Source organism: Lynx canadensis, chromosome B1, assembly GCF_007474595.2.
Source record: "Lynx canadensis isolate LIC74 chromosome B1, mLynCan4.pri.v2, whole genome shotgun sequence".
Classification (NCBI taxonomy): Eukaryota; Metazoa; Chordata; class Mammalia; order Carnivora; family Felidae; genus Lynx; species Lynx canadensis.
In genome coordinates, this window is record NC_044306.2 from 86,252,640 (window position 1) to 86,275,018 (window position 22,379).

The 22,379-nt window shown below is 39.0% G+C and overlaps 1 protein-coding gene and 1 long non-coding RNA gene across 3 annotated transcripts in view; both read left to right on the top strand.

Moving 5' to 3' along the window:
- The window catches only part of MAML3 (mastermind like transcriptional coactivator 3), a 414,834-nt gene that overhangs the window by 30,920 nt on the left and 361,535 nt on the right, over positions 1-22,379 (top strand). The gene's annotated exons all lie outside the window — the stretch shown is intronic.
- Positions 514-20,545, top strand: LOC115512228. Its single transcript, XR_003968324.1, has 3 exons — positions 514-634; positions 13,618-13,623; positions 20,536-20,545. It is a non-coding gene; the product is annotated as an uncharacterized LOC115512228 (long non-coding RNA).

The window sequence follows — 22,379 nt, forward strand, 5'->3', positions numbered from 1 at the left end:
ATTTCTCCATTTTAAAAAAAAATTCTAGTGTAGTTAACATATAGTGTTATATTAGTTTCAGGTCCACAATATAGTGATTCAACAATTCCATATGTTACCCTGTGGTCATCAAGAGAAGTGTGCTCTTAATCCCCTTCACCTATTTTACCCATCCCCCCACCCACCTCCCCTCTGGTAACTACCAGTTTGTTCTTTATAGTTAAGAATCTGTTTTTTGGTTTGTCTCTTTTTTTCTCCTTTGTTCATTTGTTTTGTTTCTTCAATCCCACATATATATGAAATCATATGGAATTTGTCTTTCTCTGACTGGCTTATTTCACTTAGCATTATACCCTCTAGATCTATCCATGTTGTTGCAAATGGCAAAATGTCATTCTTCTTTATGGCCAAATCATCTGCCACACGTTCTTTATACATTCTTCTATTGATGGACACTTGGGCTGCTTCTATAGTTCGGCTATTGTAAATAATGCTGCTATAAACATAGGGGTGCGTGCATTAGTGTTTTCGTATTCTTTGGGTAAATACCCAATAGTGTGATTACTGGATCATAGGGTAGTTCTAATTTTGATTCTTTGGGGAACCACCATACTGTCTTCTACAGTGACCGCACCAGTTTGCATTCCCACCAATAGTAATTTCTCATCTACTTTTAAAACCTTTAAAAAATGCATCTTTGTAAAAAAGTTACTCATAACCCCACAATTCAGAGGTAACATACTATGAAATTGAGTTATAACTGTTCAGATCTTATTTTATTCTGTGTGTGTAGACCTATATATACCTTTACCCTTTTTCCAGATCGCCACTCCCTTAGAATTAATTTTATGGCTTATTTTGTGGGGATTTTTGTAAACCACCTTAAACCTTTTTTGGGATAAGTCAGACTAAATAAATATGGAGTCACAATGTATGTAATATAAAAATAAATAAGATCCAAGTTGTGCTACTTCTTTTCTGATTGTAGCTATGTCTTTAAGAAAGCTATAGAGCTTGGGAAAAAGTTTGAAATGCTCAAAATTTCTATTTCTGTCTTGTTATGATATCATGACCATACTGGTTCAGGAGAGAATGAGAAGGGCGGAAGACGAGATAATAAGAAAAGTTTTTCAGGAAAACTCCAACCTTATCAGTAGGATCAAAACTCTAAGGACATGAAGTACTTGTAGATGTTTACTTAATATGTAGTTAAATATTACTGTGCTTTGTTTTAAGAAACAGTGATACTTTCAGCTTTACAAAATGGTTTTACTAAATGGATTCAAGGTTGGCTATTCCTGTCATTGAAGTGCTTTTCTTTGGATAAGCACTTAACCCTATACCTTTAGGTATAATACCTCTAGTATATTTTCTAAATTTTATTTTGGTTTATAAAACTTGACCCAGATGACACTTTGAGGGAACAAAGTCAATTAATTGAGTAAAATCCCTCTCTAAAGCTTTTTTTTTTTTTTTTTTTTTTTTTTGCTTTGCCTTAGTGAACCTCTGTCAACACTAGTAAACCAGTGGTTAATGTATAAAAATAGAGGCTTCCCCCTGACCTCCACAGTCTATGTAGCCTGACACCTCTTTTTCCCTTTTAAAGTGCTGGTCTAGCCGTGATTGCCAACCATAGAATATTTCTGATTGATTTCAGGAGAATATTGGAACTTATTTACTATTAAAATCAAGGTAAAGACGGGTTATGTTGTAAAGTGGACCAGACAGTTTTCTAAAGCTTCAAAGGTCGGATTTTTATTTGACAATAAGGAGCCTTTAACATTTTAAGTTTTCCCTGGGCCATGGTAAGTCCCAGTAAAACATTAATATTTGAACCTCGTTGGCACAACTAGAGGCAGACAAATCTCCTGCTTCAGAGACCACTGTGCAAAATAAAACAAACAAAAGCTTTAAGAAGCCAAGAAATTGCATCTGAGCTCATCATAGTTTATGTGGCCAAATGAAAATGACTTTGCCATTTGATGTTTCTCTCTACAGCATATCCAGTGGCAGAATTTTCAGTGAAACAGCTCTTCTGTAAACTTAGAAAAACACAGACTATATTAAAAGCTTAACGTTAAGTCTGTCCCTTAGTCTGGGTTCAGAGTTTTTAGCCCAAAAGATTTGCTTTGATACTGGAAGTACATTTTCCCTAAAACCAATGTGTGTGTGTGTGTGTGTGTGTGTGTGTGTGTGTGTGTGTGTATTTTTAATGATCGTTAAAGCTCACCACATTGTTACCCATTCCTAAGGATGCTGTTGAGTTGCAAACTGAATGTTACTGTGATTCTTTAGCTGTAGGAACAAGGCATGAAGGACACCTTTTCCCTATCTGTTGGTGATTTTAAAATGAAAAATGAGAGTGAAAAGAACAGTTAATAACATAATCCATATGTTTCTCCATGAGAGGAAAAAAAAGATTAAGGAGAAATATTAGATCTTTGCTGTGACCAGTCTTTACAGGGGAACAGATTCATTCTAATGGACCACCTCTTTCTAAAATTAGAACTGTGGGGAAAGAATTATATGCAACAAAATGCAAAAGATTAATGTGGAAGCAGGATGCCTCAGGATTTGGTACCCTTAAAATATTAATCTACATTAGGTACATTCGCAGTTCCATGTAATCAATAAGGAAATAGAGAAACAAGGATACCAGTTTAACCAAAGGTTTCATTAATTTGTCTTTGGTTAATAACTATTTTTATAAGACATCATCTAGCTTGGATGGGTGGCTTTTTGTGTATGGTTTGGGGTAGTAACCTGTAATTTAGTATTACTTGTTACTCATTAGGAGAGGCACTCAGAGTCACATGGTAGGCGTCACAGTTTGGTTAGCTTTTAACCTCAGGAGACAAACTTGATTGTGATTGGAAGTCTGTTTTCAAGCCATGGTAATTATTAATTTGCTTCTCTGGAATAGCTAATAGTAGTTGACTAAATGGAGAGATTTAGAGATGTTTGACCATGGGACAGTGCCTGTCTTCAAATGCATAAATATTGTTTTTCTAAAGTGTCTCTTCAGAGGGTACTATTGAAAAGGTCTATAATGACCGTATTTAGGCATACTCAATGAACAGTTTATACCCAGAAATAGATTGCGAAGTTTGAGAAAGGTGAGAGAAATGTATCATAGGAACTTATCAAATTAGTTGAATTAAATTGATTTCTATCTCATAGAAGTCTGTAATGGCAGAATCTAGCTTCCTCTCACATCACCTGAAATGAAGAGACAAAGGGTTACAATTCCATCTCAAGCAAATGTGCTAAAATTGTTGGTTGTAGTAACATCTTCTAAAACGATTTCTGAAACATGTTATGTAGTGGAAAGCAAGGTAGGTTTTTCCACTGGGTAAGACTGGAGCCGAGGACAAGATCTTGAGGTTGATCTTATCAGGGTGAATTTTGGAAACACCCTTATACCACACCTACCGTTTGCCTTGAATTCTGTGGGAAGTGCTATCACAGGCTTGGAGTTTTAGAATGTACTGAAGCCACCTTTAACTGAAACTACTGCTAACTACCACTCCTCTAGCTAACAAGCCTGCATTAATTTCCAAAGCCCTTGTCAAAAAATAATTTGGTTGGTTTAGACGACTACATTTAGAATATAGGAGCCTGTGTCCCTCCCCTGCGTGCCATCAGAGAGTCTAGTCAGCCTGGATCACTTGATCAGAGATGGCTCTCGTGTGTGTTATTTTTGCAATTGGAGACAGTGAATTCTGCTCTCTTCCCCAGCTACAGCTTGTTCATTTCCAGCGGGCTGTAATATAAATATTGACCAGAGGAATGAATCGGGACTGTCCGAAATATTTTCAGTGTTCTATACTTCTATCTTATTAGAAACTCCTCTTTTTCACATTGGAATATAGATTCTTCACAACAATAGTCAAGGTTATGGTTCCACTACCAGATCCTCATATGTATTATTATTATTATTATTATTATTATTAATTCTTATATGGTACTATGTACCAGACACCATAGTAGACATTTAATACTTATCAACTCATTGAATCTTCAAAACAACCAATGAAGTAGGAGTATTTACAGATGAAGAAACGGAGGCATAGAAAGGCTAAGTGACTTGGCCAAGGTCATATGACTAGTAAATGGGAGAGCTGAGGTTTCAACTCAGGCAGTCTGGTTCCAGAGTCTGTGCTTCTATTATTTTTTTTAAAAACCTAACACCGTTTTTTCTTTTCTCCACAGGACAAATCCTAAAATATTTTGTCGTATGGATTGTAGCTGATTATAACAGAGAAAATATTTTGTGAACAAATGTCTGGCTGTAATGTCTGAGAAAGTGCCTGGTACGGATGTTATGGTTCTCATTTTGGAACATTCTAAAACATGAATTTAGTGTGTTATCTTATTTTTTATTTATTTATTAAAATATTTTTTTAACGTTTATTTATTTTTGAGAGACAGAGAGAGACAAAGCATGAGTGAGGGAGGAACAGAGAGAGAGGGAGACACAGAATCCAAAGCAGGCTCCAGGCTCCGAGCTGTCAGCACAGAGCCTGACGTGAGGCTCAAACTCATGAACCACAAGATCATCACCTGTGCTGAAGTTGGGCCCTTAACCAACTGAGCCAACCAGGCGCCCCTAGCGTGTTATTTTAGGTGGTGATTTCTTTTGTGTATTTGTACATATTACTAGGTATGGTCATCCATGAGAAGCCTTAAAAATATGTACATACAAACTACCATGAGAATTACTAGGTAAAATTCTTTTAATCTGAACTGTTGACCTCTGATATTGTCTGATGTACTTGGGAACCTGTTCTGCTTCTTTGATAATCTTAGGCTTTTGTAACTTTATTAAGGGTATAGCTATAATTTAGAAACTTCTAATTTGTATTTTAATGAAACCTGGGAAGGTGGCATCAGAGGAGACCAAATTCTCTATTCTCCACTTATGATTTTAATGTTTATTAATTTTTTTAATGTTTATTTTTGAGAGAGAGAAGAGAGAGACAGAGCATGAGTGGGGGAGGGGCAGAGAGAGAGGGAGACACAGAATCCAAGCAGGCTCCAGGCTCCAGGCTGTCAGCACAGAAACCGACTTTGGGGCTCTAAACTCACGAACTGTGAGATCCTGACCTGAGCCGAAGTTGGACCTTTAACTGACTGAGCCACCCAGGCGCCCCTGTTTTATGAATTAAAAAAGAAAAAAAAGTTCTGTTTCACAAAGGATGTCTGATTTGAATATCTTGCTTTGTTACTGATGGATCATTTGAATATTTTTTTAAGGAAGTAAATATTCTCCAAACTTTTAACTTCTGTATTTAGGATATACTTAAAAACATAAAATTGCATTCGATTTCATTTTATTCTCAGAATTAGATTTTTATGTAGTCAGCAACGTTAAGTAAAAGTGTAAATTTAGGAATTCTCTCTATTAGAAACACCTTTTAAAAGTCTTACTTGAGAAAGAATAATGAGTGTTTAAGAAAATATGAGGGAAGTATTTAGATCAGTATAATTAGGAACCCCAAACATTTGCTTTGGGATTATAGTAAATAAGACATGATATAATGGCCTTCCCCATAATTAGGATTTTGCTTGTATTAAGACCCTCAAAATCACCACAGATCACATTAAGAATAAAAGAGGAGACAAATCTGCATTTTGAGAACAAAAAGGAGAACTTTTTTATTCTGCTAAGGAAGAGGAAAGATCGTCAAAGTCTGGCACGAGACAAGCTAGAGATCCTGCGCTGAGCTGGGGTGCCTCACTTACTAGTGAGGGTACACAGAGCTTATATCGCGGAAGGTGATTTCAGGAACTGGACTCTGTTGGTGGGTTAAGTGCCCTATGCTTTTTAAAAGTCTCATCTGGGAGGGGAGATGTAAATCCAAAGTGCTAATTCTTTGTCATCAGTGTCAGTCCTGTGACCCTTCCTTCCAAGATAAGTGATTGAATTTGGTTGGCTTCCTTAAAACCTGCTGTGGTTTCAGTTGACTGAAGCATGATTCACTTCCTGCCCTGTAGGGTATAAACCAGCTCTGATGGTTTAGTCTGGATGTGGCCAAAGCCTCAATGGTACAGGGAATGGCAACTTTTGAAGCAAGTGGGATTGGTGTCTGGGGTTAAAGTGGCCATTTCTAGTGTGACTTACGTGACTTAGGAAGGAAGGAATTGAAGACGTTAAGGCGTCTAAAAGGCTCCATGTGACTTGTGTTTTCTTTTGCGTTTGTCAGCCTCCCTGTCCTTGTATTTAAGTAGAATAGACACCTTCTTGATTTCTAACGACTGGCAATTGTCCTGAACATGTAAGAGCAATGTTCTGTGTGTGAACGTCTTCCCCAAGAGACCACGTGAGCAACACTGAGGGCCAGTTATAAGCAAGGAGTTCCACGAGTCTTAAAGTACAAAAAGACTGATTCTCTGGGGACCCTGGGTATAGGAGGGAGTTGTTTGGAACACATGAAAAAAGTAAAAATTCAGAATCTAGAGATACAGTCTGACTTGATGAATTTGATCCCAGATGTGCAGAATTTATGGTAACTGTAATATGGCTTTTAAGCCTTTTTTTTTTAGATTAAAAATAATTTTTTTAAGATTTTTTAAATGTTTATTTTTGAGAGAGAGAAAAAGAGACAGAATGTGAGCAGGGGAGGGGCAGAGAGAGGCAGAGACACAGAATGGGAAACAGGCTCCAAGGTCTGAGCTGTCAGCACAGAGCCCAACACAGGGCTCGAACTCATGAACCGCAAGATCATGACCTGAACTGAAGTCGGACGCTTAACCGACTGAGCCACCCATACATCCTAGCCTTTTATGAAAGAGTATCTGTAAACAGATTAACAGAGTAAGTAAAACAAGAATAGGAGAGGATATTTAACCCATTAAATAAAATAAACTGCTTTTATTTTGAATTATTTGTTTTTTTGCATAAGGAAACAATAAAATAATTGCAAATAAAATCATCAAAGTGCAAAGATCTTGAAAGGGGATGTATTTTGCAAATATTTGTTGTCTATACAGTTGTATCTGTTTGGAAGTGATTCCTACTTTTAATTCCTACTTTTTATTAGTCTATGTCACCTTACCTTCAATTAGCGTGAATTAGTAGATATTTTCTGTATTTAAATTGACATCTGTATTTATGGTGACTTTGTGTATTTGCTTGGGAAACCTATGTTAACCCCTAACTTTAAGAAGACTGATTTTTGCATTATAAAAAATCTTGATTTCTTAAAGTCTCCACTATGATATTCATTTAATGGCAAGATTTCCCCATTCAAATATTTGGTTATTTGTATTCAGTTTTTCAGAAACATTTCGGTTGTGTAAATTGAGTGCCCTTTGTGCTCGTTAAGCATTAGTTTCCAGTTGCAAATCAAGGAATATATAGTACATGTGCAGGGTCATCAAGAAATGAACTAATGCAGCTGTTCTTAAGTCTTGCACTTCCTTCTCAACATCCCTGCAGAACTGGAGTCTGCCCGAAGAGACCCCTGGTGTTGGTCTCTTGTGCTCATGACTTGTGTTATGTGGTCCCTTGTGGATTAACGTGCATGCCCAAGTAAAACATGGAAGCTACTTTGCATACTTCACTTGTTTATGAACTGTGTATTGAGGGCACTTCTTTTCTAGCCATAGTTTTATTTTAAACGTGAAAATTTAGAGTGAAAGCATTTGTGTTAATTAAGAGTGAACACTTGAGTTTCAGGAAGACAAAAAACTTGTACTTTAAGACTTAAAAATAAAATGTATTGTTATGGGCTATGAATAGCTCTAAAGTAGTGCTAACTCATGTGGAAATCTTTGCGGAATGAAATCTTTGGGTAGAAAGGTAAATGAACTGAAAACAAATTATTTTATATATCTATATAGGACAAATGTTTAACAAAATTTCAGCAGCATAATTAGTACATGGCAATGAAATGAGACATCATGACTCTTGTCCTGTGGAATGTTATGGCTCTATAGGATATAAATTTGGGGTTTTTTGTTTTTTGTTTTTTGTTTTTAATGTTTATTTTTGAGACAGAGAGAGACAGAGCATGAACGGGGGAGGGGCAGAGAGAGAGGGAGACACAGAATCGGAAGCAGGCCCCAGGCTCTGAGCCATCAGCCCAGAGCCCGACGCGGGGCTCGAACTCATGGACCGCGAGATCGTGACCTGAGCTGAAGTCGGACGCTTAACCAACTGAGCCACCCAGGCGCCCTGGGGTTTTTTGTTTAAATAGGACAATTTGTTTATGAGTTGTATGAAGTAACAGTATATTTCCACTGGTAAAAATGTAGTGCAAAAAATGGAGACAATTGGAAAAATTGTTTTCACACAATTGGAAATTTTAACACTAACTGAAGTATTTTATGATATTAAGGAATTATTATTAAATACATTTTAGATGTGGTATGGTATTATGGTTATGTTTTTGGAAAGAGGCCGTAACACTTAAAAGGTACATTCTGAAATACGTACAGATGTGATATGATGACTGGGGTTTCCTTTACTCTGAAAGGAAAAGTGGGTATCTTAGTCCATTTGGACTGCTGTAACAAATGACCACAGACCGAGTGGCTTATAAACACACATTTATTACTCACAGTTCTGGGGGCTGGAGGTCTGAGACCAGAAAGCCCGCATGATTGAGGGAGGGTCCTCTTCTGGGTCACAGACTTCTTGTATCCTCATGTGGCAGAAAAGGCTCAGGCTCTGTCTGGAGGCTCTTTGATAAGGCACTAATCACATTCATCTTAAGCTTCTCCCAAAGGTCCCACCCACTCATGCCATCACTTTTGGGGATTAGGACTTCACCATATGAATTTGGGGGGGGGGGCACAAATATTTAGACCATAATATTGGACGTGAACTATGGTGAATAGGAAAAGCCATGGGTGCAAGCTGGGTGATACAGATTCATTACATTGTTTTGACTATGTCTGTATGCTTGAAATTTTTGATAATAAAAAGTTTAAAAAAGGGAAAAATACACATCTATATATATAAAACTTGTACCATAGAACACATTGATATTTTGTCAAAGATAGTCAAGGAGGGTTTCAAGGGAAAGAGGTACCTAAAAATATCAGTGGTTTGATTGAGTGTAATTATATACAGCTATATAGAGCTACATGATTTTAAAACCGGATAATATTGTAGTTTTATTTTAATTAAGATAAGCATCTACTTAGGTGAAAGGAAGAAGAACACTTGCAGTTTGGCAGCAGTCGTTAATTCAACAATTTTTTTTAAATTTTTAAAAAATGTTTTTATTTTTACTTTTGAGACAGAGAGAGACAGAGCATGAGCAGGAGAGGGTCAGAGAGAGGGGGAGACACAGAATCTGAAGCAGGCTCCAGGCTCTGAGCTGTCAGCACAGAGCCTGACGCGGGGCTCGAACTCACGGAGTGTGAGATCATGACCTGAGCTGAAGTCGACCGCTTAACCGACTGAGCCACCCAGGCGCCCCAACAAATATTTTTTCAAATCCCCTCTGTGCCAGGTACCATAGAGATTGCTGGAAATTCAAAGACCATGGGTATAGACTTTGTGCTAATGTAACTGGTGAGATTCCTACACGTCATTCCTCAGTGTAATGTGATAAGGGCTCTAATACACTTACAAAAAACTGTTTGAGGAACACAGCGTTTGGAATGATTTAATTATATTTTTGTAGAGCTGGGGGAGGAGGTAAGGAGCAAATCAGGGAAGACCACGCAGGGAGCTGGCATCTGATCTGGGCCTTGAGGGATGAGTAGGGTTTTTCTAGGCAGGGAAGATAGGAAAGCCATTGCATGGATAGGAAGCAACCTGATCAATAGCACAAAGATGGGAAAAATGGGTTCAGCCAATGGTAGTAGGTTCAGTGAATGTGAAACACCAGGTCAAGTGGGGGTAGATGCAGTGGAGGATGAGGCAGTTATAAGAACATGAAAGTCAGATCCAAAATGTGAGTAGTCCCCCCAGCCTGGAGACCTGTTAGCCTGAATGTCAAGTTGCATCTGTGACTTTAGATAGGGTTTGTCACTCTACTTTGATTTGAGGGGTTCTAAGTCTCCTAGCTGCATTGTGACTTCACTTGGGTAGTTGGACTGGCATTTGTATACAGATGGGGTTTGCTACCAAACAGCCAACAAGACTCTCCAGTCCTCTGCCAAACAGGCTGTTCCCATGCTTTTATGGGAGTTCTGGTTGCTTTCTTACTTTATGTTGAATGATAACTGGTGGCGTTTGAAGCCCATCTTGTAGATATGTCCTCAGTACTATTTCCTGGAGTCTCTGATTTTTTCAGACCAGTGGAGGGCTGTCTGACTGTCCTCACTGAAGAATTAGTGCCCTACTATTAGACCGTAGGATCCATGGCAAGAAGCTGGAATTGCTCCTGAGCAGAGGTGAATTTTTACCATGAAGCCAGTGAAGCTTGAGTTTCAGGTCTTCTTATGTGCACAGCCCTTTACAGAGTTTTGGGAGGGTCCCTAGAAATTTTCATACAGTCATGCTTTGTTTTATATTATATTAGCAATTTTATTGTTAAACAATTAAGTATTACGGGCTTCAGGCTCCATAAAACCTGAAGCTGCTCTTGCTTCTGAGCATCTTGTAGAACATTCTTTGTTTAGTTTTCTTTTTTTCTTTCTGGAAAGGACAGATAACAATATTTTCTCCCTCACAGATCAGTTGTGGATTGCTAAGCAATTATATGTAAAATGGACCCAGAAACTATTTTCTGAGAAAGTGAGATGTGATAATTTGGTACTGACATGAGAGGGGAAGGTATCCTTGCCCACCTCCTTGTAGCTTCCCTGGGTAGGCTCTACTAGTCCTGCAAAGAATCTTTGCTAAGTTTGGCCCTGACCAGGGCAGACTGGCTGGCATGCTATATATACATTGTCCTGCATTATTGCTTTGGAACTCTGATCTCTGTGTTCTCACTTTTCTCCTCCCTGACTGGAAGCAGCCCCATGGCTTTCATAGCCCAGTTGTGTGTGGCCAGTGCAAAGCCAGTTCTGATGTCACTGGAAATGAGCACATGACAAAGGTGATGCACTGGGCTACTTTTCCCAGATTTACCAGAAATGTTTCCATTCTATACTGAACAGACTGATACTTATTTTTGCTTCTTTTAATTTATTTGCATCATAGTCTTGGAAACCGTCAAGGCAACATTTTATCTTTAAAAATGTGGAGCATGACTTGCGGAAAATGCTGTTCCTGAGGTGGGGTAGGGAAGTACAACGTGGGCCTGGAGCATCTTGTTGGGCCAGAAGGTAGGAGGAATGCTTAAAGAATTGTAAGGACTCAGGAGCCTATTTGATGGGCTCCCACTGGCCAAATTTGGAGCATTTGAGCATCAAAATAAATATGGTAATGGATTATAACCCATTTAGTAAAATAAGGATCCATAAATCTATACTGATACAGGAATTGAATACATAAATAAATGGGAGGTGGGAGAGAAGAGAAAAGTCTTACTTGGTAGGCCCGCTAATAAATACAAAAGGAATGATGGAATTACAAAATCATCACTGTATGCTAAGAGTGGTATATGACAGTTTTATGAGAAATGGGATATTTACATAGCCTTGAAGTACCTCTCCACAAATTACTTATTAATTACAAAGGCAATGTTAATGTTATATTAGGAAAACCCAGAGGATTTCACTTTAGCCATATAATCCTAGTTACTATTGCCAATATAGAGACAAACCAACATCGATGCCTCTTTTCAAAATTAAAAAAAATTATTTATTTATTTTGAGAGAAACAGAGACACTGGGGGAGGGGCAGAGACAGAGAGGGAGAGAGCAGTCTCCACACTGCCAGTGCAGAACCCAACGTGGGCGTCAAACTTAGGAAACTGTGAGACCATGACCTGAGCCAAAACCAAGAGTTGGATGCTTAACCGACTGAGCCACCCAGGTGCCCCAACATCAGTGCCTCTTGATATGATGTAGTGAGAACACAGACTTATTTCTGTGTTATTCTGAAATAGAATTCCCTGGATCTATCATGAGGAAACATGGGACAAACTGAGGGTCATTCTAGAAGGAATGTGTTCATAATCTTCAAAAAATGTCAAGATCAAGAAGACAAAGAATTGCTGAGGAGGGCAAAGTGAGGGCTGGGACTTAAGAAATGGACTAGTTAAAGGGGGAGAACAAATACTTCCTTCTTTGGGTTGATTGTGGAAACTTCTGGTTTCCTCAAGAGGAGGTTTCCAAACCAGTTTTCCGAGCCCTTCCAATGAAGTGGGGTAGCAGAGAAGATCCTTTTAAAGGAAGATTACAATAGACATTATAGAAGACTCTTACTAGTTGGATCTCCTACCACAGTGGGGGTGTAACAGATAGGAAATTCCTTTGCTGATAGCAATTTAAGTTTTCCAGCTCTGTTCTATCAAGACCTTTATGTTTATCTAGCCCTTGTTATCTAAATGATGTTTTTCAAATTCCACTGTAGGGGGAGGAAATGAAGTAGGATGACTAAATGAAATCCACGAATGATCACATGGAAACATTTCATCAACGTGTTACGTGGTGGCAGAATTGATTGGAATGTTCTGGTCATGGTTGGGCCATTTTGACTAGAGATTCGTAAACATCCACATGTTTGCATCTTTATCTGTGGTGTCCTATAGAAAATAATGCAAACTATTGAATTTTTCCATTAGGAGCCTCCACCTCGGCTTCATCTCATTCCTTCTTTTTGTGGCCTTCTCTGAGGACTGCAAATGAACAGTGAACCAAAAGGGTGGCCAAGAGAAAGATAAGAAGTCCTGTCCACCAACCACCAAAATAATTAAAGGGGCCGCGTTAGAGAGACCTTTGGCTAATCAGGCTTTCCACGCTTGTTGTGTAATGTATATAATGCCATCTTTAATACACGCTGTAGGTAATGCTAGTTCATAACTATAATGTTTTGACAGCTGAGTAAATGTTTTATGGCGGTGGTTTTTAGGACTTAGCCTAAGCAAAATGTTTCAGGCTCATTCTGACAGGTGTACAAATAAAATCTAAGAATTTTTTATACTTAAAATTACATAACTTTTGTCCTTTCGTGGATTGGCGTTTATTCCACCGCATGAAATTGCTCATTTCCTCTTAATAGGAATATTTTATGTGAACCATGAAGCTAGGTACCACTTCAGATAGCCTTCTTGGTAGCCAATGAGTAGATGATGGGTATGGTTCTATTTATGTGAAAATGACTGAAGTTAAGAAAGGTGGAGCAGTCTTATAAGAGTTGAGTTGCCTAAACCTGAAGGGTTATCTTCTCTGCCCTTTGTTTGGTTTTTGCTGTTTATAGTTTGCTTTTCAAGTCCATATGACTTTTGGCTTTGCCTTTAAATTTAATTACTCTTTCCCCTGGGTACTTTTCCCCACAAGGTTTTCTACAGAGGTACTTGCTGGTCAAAGTTCACTTCAATACTGTATGAATGGAACTTTTCTCAATGGCAGTGTTGTAACTACCACTAAGAATATGCAGTACCAAATCCAACACTAAGCTAGTCAAGCATCCGCTTTTATATTTGTGGTGTATAGGGGAGAGGCCGAAGAGTGCCGGGATCCATGACTGGAGAAGTGTCCACATGGAGGGCCTCTGCGTCTTCGTGATCTCCATCACTGGGATCCGTGGTGCTGTTGAGTGTCGCCGTGACTACCGCGGACTGTAGGAAGGGGCTCGTGATGCCTGTGCATGGACTGCGGTGCTAATCATGAAACACCTTTAGAATAGGCTGAAATTGGGAAGTTTTGCTTATTCCTTGCTCAAATTTAAACAAAATCTTAAGATGATAATCAGCAAACCAGAGATGTTTGTGTATCCCTCTGGCTGGCTGGTGCCTTCTTCGGCTGCAAAGGGACAGTTCGCGCACAGTCAGCTACATTTATACCCGTCACAGCCTTCTCCTTCTCCACATACCCCCCTTTCCACTTAAGGTTTCTTTTAGTTTTTGCAAAGCAGCCATGTGAGAGGAATAAAATAATTTTGAAGAGCATTATATGGTGGGAATTTTGACAATGAGTGGAAGATGGTAATTACTCTCTTCCATTAGACTCAGTGGCTTTGGACAGATAAGCTGTATTGAAACGTGTGACCAGGGCATGGGATCATGGATTGTCTTTCACTGTTGTCATGGCGACAGTGATGCAGGTGGCCTATAACTGCCGGGCTGTCAGATCTTATACATCAAACTGGTGCTAAGTGAAAATATGTTAGAGGCATTGGGGAAAAAATTGCCAGCAGTGTTTATAGGATCAGCTGGAGAAAAGCTAGCCTAGTTGAAGAAAAGATTTCCATTAAAAGCCCTAGGTGATTCTGAAGAAGTCAGAGTTTTTACTTTTTATTAATAAGATGAAAGTGGACTATTAGAAAGAAAAAAATGGTTTCTGGATGTTGCACTGCTGTCTGCATACACATAATTAACACGGTGCCTTTCTGCTCCCCCCTTGAGCTAATGTGATAGGATGGTGGCTTGGGAAGAGGCAAGGAGACACCATGACGTCCAGAAGCTTGGCTTAAGGGCTAGGGAACCAGTTCTGCAACTGCAAGAGATTTGAGTCCTTCTTTTTCTGGAGAGCTTCCCTGAATTTTTGTTAGTAAGGAGTGGTAAGAAATCATCCTAGATTTCTAATATAGCACTTTAAGTACCACACAGAGTATAGAGTCATACTCAGTTATGAATACTGGACTGAGTGCATTTGAATGTAGGAGGACCCATTCAAAGATGGAGAGGTTCCTCTTTGTCAAGAACAGTTACCACACCTCTCTTTTCCTCTTTCTTTCCTTGTTCTCTCCTCTTCTCTTTCTCATTATCTTCTGTCTCTCCTTAATTTATAAGTGCCTTGAACTGAAACCCTCACATGCTAAGCAATGAGTGTAACATGTGTGTGTTTCATGTGGGTGTGTAAGTACGTGGTGCCTGTCTCCAGAAGTTGAAACTAGCCTTATAGTTCCCATTTAATCATACTATCTTGGTAAATAGGAAGAAGAAAACCATCTATGTTTCCATTTCCATGTTATATTTGAGGAAAAAGAGGTACTGTGAAGTTTAAAAAGAAGGATCTCTGGGCAGGAGAGTGTGTTCATTGGTGAGTCAGGCAGAACAGATGAGACAGTGGATAGTTCCTGGTTGGCCTCTGAGTTAGGCAGTGTGGCCCCAGCTTCTGACATTTTACTTGGGGTATCTTCTTTGGCATATTGTTCAGTATTGAAACCTAACTTAATAAGACTAGGTGAAATTACCTTTATATACCATTGGTATATAATGGTCAGCTAGAGTATTACGGATTCATTTTAATCTACACACATGCACTGGGCATGTACTAAATGGTAGGTATTTTGCTTGTGTTGGTGTTCAAAAGGAAGTAGCTCTGTGGGCCATCTGGCTGGCCCAGTAGGCAGAGCATGTGACTCTTGATCTGGAGGTGGTGAGTTTGAGCCCTATATTGGGCACAGAGTTAACTTAAAAAAAAAAAAAAACACCAAAACCCCTCCCAAAAGAAAAAAGAAGTAGCTCCAACAGTTGGTGAGCACCTAGTATGTGCAAGGTAATTAAGTTTTTTAATCCTCACAGTAATTTTGAGAAGTAGATATACCATTATCGTTTTATAGATATGGACATTGACAAAACCAGGATTCGAATGTCTGAGTCCAGACTCCATGTATTTTTTTTTCCCACAACGTGGTTTCAAGAGATGTACAAGACCAACTTCACCTTCAAGGACCTCACTGGAGACCCAGGGAAGCATGTAAGAATTACAATACAGTTTGTTAAGTGCTGTGGTAGACATAGAGACAAATGCATGGAGGAGTACATAGCAGGGGGCTTCTAACCCCCAAGAGGAGCTCATGATGGAGCTGGCGATTAAGGGATGAACAGATAATTTGAAGGTAGATGAAGAGGCAAGGGAATCCCAGGTTGAGGGAACAGTGTGAGTAAAGACACAAAAGAACGAGACCGTGACACATTCTGCCATGGCAGGTGTGTGTGTGTGCGTGTGTGTACGTGTGTGCGCACGTGCGTGCGCATGCATGCATGTACACACATATGCGGTGGATTGAGTTAGCTGAGGGATGGAATGGAGGAAAGGTATACAAGGTGATTCTCTAGAGTTCAGTCAGCAAGAGTAGCCCCATATATAGTATATCTTTTGTTATGTATATGATTTGGGGTTCAAAGATTGTGGTTAATGGTTGTTGCCTGTTAAGTTCTTACAAGCTGGAGGTTGTTGGCTTGCATGATTGTTCCCTCTGGATTTTGTTCTGTTTTGTTTAATTTGTATTTTTGTCTCAGTGCCTTCTCTTAGGGTGTTTTCTGCCCACCCTGCCACTGTCTTTTAGCATTCTTGTTGAAGGCTCTCTTCTTTACCTAAAAAAGCATTTTTCAATCCATAGTCTGTGAGACTATAAATAAAAGGAGATATTAGGCAGAACAGGTGAAGAGTCTGGTCATCCATCAGTCCCAGAAAAATGATTTAAGTAATTAAGATGAAGAAGATTTATAGTTTTTCAAAGGACTCAATGGTGATGGTTCTTCAGCTTTAAGCCCCAAGTAGCAGATTGAAAACTAGACTCACCTTTAGTCTTTGTGCTGACTGCTGACCAATATATTTTCATCATATAGTTTATATACATAATGGAGATTTTAGTGCTCCATTCAATAACGTTAATAAATTCCTGCTCTTTGTTTTCTTGTTTGCATAAAGACACCACCCCTTTTAAGCCTGACTCCTTGTTTAATAGATTTCATTCTAGAAGTTAATCTCGGGATTTTGCTAAGCTTTATTTTAGAGAAAAAGAAAAAGAATTGTTCTGAAACTGTGATTATGTGTCAATGCTTTATAGATGGTCCAGGTGATTACAATACCAGTATTAAGAAAAAGATAAACATTAAAGCCATAAAAAATGATGAAATGAGGTGTTGATGTGCATCAGTCTCCAGGCCACCCTAAACTAGTTTGTTCATATAAACTAGTTTGTTCATCCTCCTACTTTAGCGGCGTTTGGAAATACTGATTTTTGTTTTGTTTTATTTTGGACAAAGAAGCCAGAGTCTAAGTAAGGTCCCAGTTGTACGGGAAGATTCTTCTTGACTTTCACAGCTCACTCATCTGTGGATGCACACGTGAATGCATACATACTTCTGTTGGATTGGTATGTCTAAGACTCATGCATGTAGCAATTTACCAAGTGTATTATGTAAGAAAATTTACTCTGGAGACCAATAAATCCATTGACCAGAACTGGAGCTTATGACAGTAAGGAGCAAGTGGAAGAAAAAGACGATTTCTATTTCAGGACTGAATAGAAGAGTTAGTTGGGAATGTCTAATCAAAGAGAAAGGTTTCTGGAAACAACAGGAAATGGAAAATTAATTTGAGCCTCCTCTCCTCCAGTCTTGTTACAGGTCTCAGGAGGGCTTCTTTTTTTCTAAGAAAAGTCAGTTTTTACGAAGAAATATCCTGAAAGAAAGATGACAAGCGATCCCTTCGTTTTAGGATGCCTATCCCTGGTGGTGTAGCATAATGCAGAGTGATGGGATTATTAGTAAGGACTCTTAAAAGTGGGATTAGAAAAAAAAAAAAAAGTGGGATTAGAAGCACTGAGGTGGAAAAAGCATGCTCACTCATTTAAGATCTTTTTTTGAATTTGGAAAACTGTAGCTACTTCATATTCAGTTATAATTTTTTTAAGGACAGAAATGTTTTCCTGTTAATTTCATTGGGTGTGTACATATTAAGATTCCAAGAGTTCAGCATCAGTGGGCCAGTATCTCCATCACTGATTGTATTGATGTGTCATGGATGTTATCGACCAGGCTTGGGAGAGGGGGCCACTTTTTCCCCCCTTCATGTTTCCCACAAGAAACTTTTCAGAGTTGTATGCTCACTTACTAATTTGTCAGTTCAGCTATTTAAACAGGCAGCTGCTATACTTTATCAATAGTAGGCTTTGTAAACAAGAAAAATGGATATGATCTAACTTGAAAATGCCCCGCAGGGAATAATCCTGTTTTGTCAGACACATGGCTGATTTGTTGGGTCTTTTCATGTTTAATTGCTATTATTCATTCCACAAGGTAGTAAGAGGTTCTGTAGGGGCACTTGACACTTACTTGCACTTAGTTTAGTCCTGAAAAGGTAGAGCAGGAGATGTAGACTTGATGAGAATTTGAAATGGAGTGTCAGGCTAAGGCCATGATAATGTAGTTTTATAGGAAACCTCTGGACCCACTGCTGGTTAAATCTAGTATCATGATTATTTGGATTACCATTTTAAAGGGTTTTTTTTTTTCTCAAGTTATAAATAAAATGATTTATCCAAAGATGTGAATTAGTAGAAAAGGATTTTATTTTACATAACTTTTTTTTTTTTTAAATAATAGGACACAAAGAAGGCATAAGGCAGTTACATGTTGGTGGTGGTGGCTTTGCAGAGAGTGGAGGATTTTGTGCAGTCATGGAGCTTCAGGACAAGGCCTTGGAACATGTTCCTGCTAAGCGGGGGATCCTGGTGGAAATATCAGAGTTATCTTTTACTCCTTACATTAGCACTCTGGATCCTCTACACTTGCTCAGAAAGTTTAGAGAGAAAGACGAAGAAGGCTTTGCGTTAATATCCAGGATGAAGGACAGTGCCACTAATAGACTATTAAAATATACACGTTAAAAATATGTATGTAATTTTAAATCCCTCTGGCTGGTTTTAAAAAAAAGAAAGTCTTATAATGATGCCTTAATTCTCTTATTTGAGTTTCTGTATTATTAGATTTTAGTACCAAATGAGTATCTCTATTCAAGACCAGAGATTACTGACATGATGTGTGCAATAGTACTTACCATATCTTTACTGGGAGAAAAAAGAGGAGAAAAATATTGTTGGAGTCATTTGCTGACCAGTAGGATGGGCTGACCTGTGAACCAAAATTTGGTTTCTGCTGTGGTCAAACTGAGAATGTGATTTTGAAGTTAATGTTGTAGTAGCCAACAATAGTGAGGATGAAGCAGAATTTTTACCTCTTTAGCCACGTCGTAGGGTTAGCTAGTAAGTCTTAACCATCTGGTGGAGTCCAGGAAGGCTATGGTGTGAGGACAGGTAATGGGCAACAGAGATTTTCTCTCTTTCCAAATTACACCCGTCCTGCTATGTCTCATATTTGTTATAGAATGATTCACATAGGAAAACCATTTTGATTTTTCATGTACTTAAATTTTTTTAATGTTTATTTGTTTTGGAGAGAGAGACAGACAGAGTGCTAGCAGGGGAGGGGCAGAGAGAAAGGGAGACAAGAACTCCAAGCGGGCTCAAACTCACAGACTGTGAGATCATGACCTGAGCCAAAGTTGGATGCTTAACCGACTGGGCCACCCAGGCGCCCCTTCATATATTTTTAAAATAATACGGCAGCATGTCTTAATGCTTTGTATAAAGTTGTACCTACAATATGCTGGTTTAATTTTGTATGAAATCAGAATTTCAGATGAAAGCCTAATGTGCAAGGAACCTCAGCTCTCCCTCAGAACCAAAACAAACACATACATAAACAGCGACAATAAAAGAGTTCCAATTAAGATTTTCAGAACACAAATACCCATTTAAATGCACCTAACAATTCTCTGCTAGCAGCCACTTTAAATTATTGTTCTTTTTAAAAGGAAAATCCAATATAGTTGAAAGCTTGTGCTTTATAAATATAAGATGCTTCCTTGCATTATCTGAAAGAGAAAAGCATGTATTGCTTTTTTGGACTTAACATGTTTTAGCTAATCAGTAAATCTTTATTAATTGCATTTATGAACCATATAGCACTGCAAAAGGGTCCTTGACATTTTTTGGTTACAAAAATGTGATGAGAAATTAAATTGTATATTATTTTGTAATTTTGCAAAAAGCAGGTCACTGGGTTGTTCCCTGCCAATGGCTTCTAGTAGAGCAAGCACTGCTTCCCAAGACCTTCCTCCCCATTTGAAAGGATGGGGGAGCTTCCTGCTGTTACCACAAAGCCAGCATCATGGGGGTGGGGAGAGGACTCTTGGCCATGGAAGAATAAGTTTGGGTGTGAGCTACATTTCCTGCCTTTCTGAGAGTCCACTTTCCTGGATTTTACATTTGCCTTTCTGCATTTCAGCTTCCCTTTTCTCCTTTATGTCCATACTCAGGCCTTTGTTCTCTTAACTTTGTGCAATGGGTAATTACACAGGGCTGTTTTCCGTGGACACAGAATGGGGTGTGGTGGGATGGGGCAGCCCCACACACAGCAATTGGGTGGGTTATAAGAAGTGGCAGGGAGCCAGGATGTACACCCCAGCCCCACCACTGACTAGCTCCGTGATCTGGGGAGGTATCACGGGCTGAATTATATCCTCCCAAATTCATAGGTGGAAGCCCTAACTCCCAGTGTGACTATTTGGAGATAGCACCTTTAGGGAGATAATTAAGGTTAAAAGAGGTCAAAGGGTCAGGCCCTAACCCAGTAAGACTGGTGTCCTTATAAGAAGACGAAGAGACACCAGGAATGCCTGCACGCAAATAAATGGCAATATGAGGACACAGTGAGAAAGTGGCCGTCTGCAAGCATAGGATAGAATCCCAAGCAGGATTTCCCTTTGGGGAAACCAGACCTGCTGGCACCTTGATCTTTGACTTCCATCCTCCGGAACTGTGAGAGATAAATTCGTGTTGTTTACACCATCCAGTTTGTGGTGTTTTGTTATGGCAATGAAGGCAAATGAATATAGGAAAGTTACAAAATCTCTCTGGGTTTCAATTTCCCCATCTAAATTTAAGATACAGTCAGAAGTCTTTGCTGCCTTATAGGGTTGTTGTCGTGTGAGAAATGACATAATGCAATCAGCATGGTGCCTCAGTAGATGCCATCTCATATACTCAAGAATTGATACCTACAAGAGTAGGCTAGAGTTTATTGTCTAATAGCCCAGGCTTTTTGCTGAGTACTGAGCATGATAACAAGACAATACAAACTGTTATGCATGTAAGTTTTGAGCTTCCCACCACATTTTGCTTGGTTGACATTTTGTAGAAGACCCAGACTTACGGCATAGGTGATTTTTTCTAGTTCCAAAACATGTTATATCTCCTTCAAAAGTTAGTTGAATTCACCATACATTTTAGTGTTGTTTTATTTGCTATATCTTAAAGACAATAAAAGGGAAATCTTGCGGCACCTGGGTGGCTCAGTGGGTTAAGCGGCCAGCTTCTGCTCAGGTCATGATCTCGAGGTTCATGAGTTCAAGCCCTGCGTCAGGTTCTGTGATGGCAGCTCAGAGCCTGGACCCTGATTCAGATGCTGTGTCTCCCTCTCTCTGCCCCTCCCTAGGTTGCATTCTGTCTCTGCCTCTCTCCCTCTCTCAAAAATAAATAAACGTTAAAAAAAAAGGGAAATCTGATAAATTTCCAACAAATGCTCAGCTGGTCCAGCAACAAGGAATTGCATGTAATAATTCAGGCTATTTAATATACCAGAATCACATATATATACAAAATAATGATAGTACCGTAAGTTTCCCTAGTATTGTTTGTCCAAAGAACTGAAGATAGTTTCAATCTAAAACCTCATTTACTTCTAACTTATCCTGATCTACGAGGTATCAGATGTGATTCTCCTCATTTGATAGCTAGACAGATGAAGGGACGAAGATTTCCTTTTCACCTGCACAAGACGTGTGCATGGTGAAAGACTGGAATGGAGTCTCCTGGATTCCTGTGCAGTTTTATCACCTTGTTCTTGAATTTATCTATTAAGTACATATGTCATCTTTTACTTTCTCAACAAAAAGAATAGAATTTAGGTTCTGTGCCTCCAGGTCTTCTAATACAGTGCTCCTTACTAAGCCGGCATTCAATAAATCAAATAAACAAATAGTATTGAGCACCTGCTATGAGCCACATATTGTGGGAAAAAGGTACAGCATGAGACATGGGAGCTGCCCTCACATTGCTGATCATCTAGGTGAGATGAAAGATCTACCTACCAGGCTCCAGGACAGTTGGGGTTGTAATACACATGTGTAATGTATAACACACATTTCTTTAAGGTAAGTTCAGTTTCCCCTAACCTGTTACAAAAAAGAGAAACTTTCCTTTGGAGGAAAATTATTCTATTAAGTAGGCTAGGATGCTGAGCCCAAAGTGCTTAAGATGGTGATCTAGTTACCAATAGCTGCTGGCAAACCACACCAAAACTTGGTGGCTTAAAACAACCACCATTTAATTATCTCTGTGATTTTGTTGACCATGAATTTGAACAGAGCTCAGTTAGGTGATTCTTCTATTCCATAGCATTAACTATGCTTACTCAGTGGTATGTAGTCAACAGTTGATCTGGTCTGGAAGGTCCAATATGGCTTTACTCACCTGCCCAGCACCTTGGCAAGGATGCTTGGAAGGCTGATCTCCTCTGGGTCCCTCTGCCTTTCCA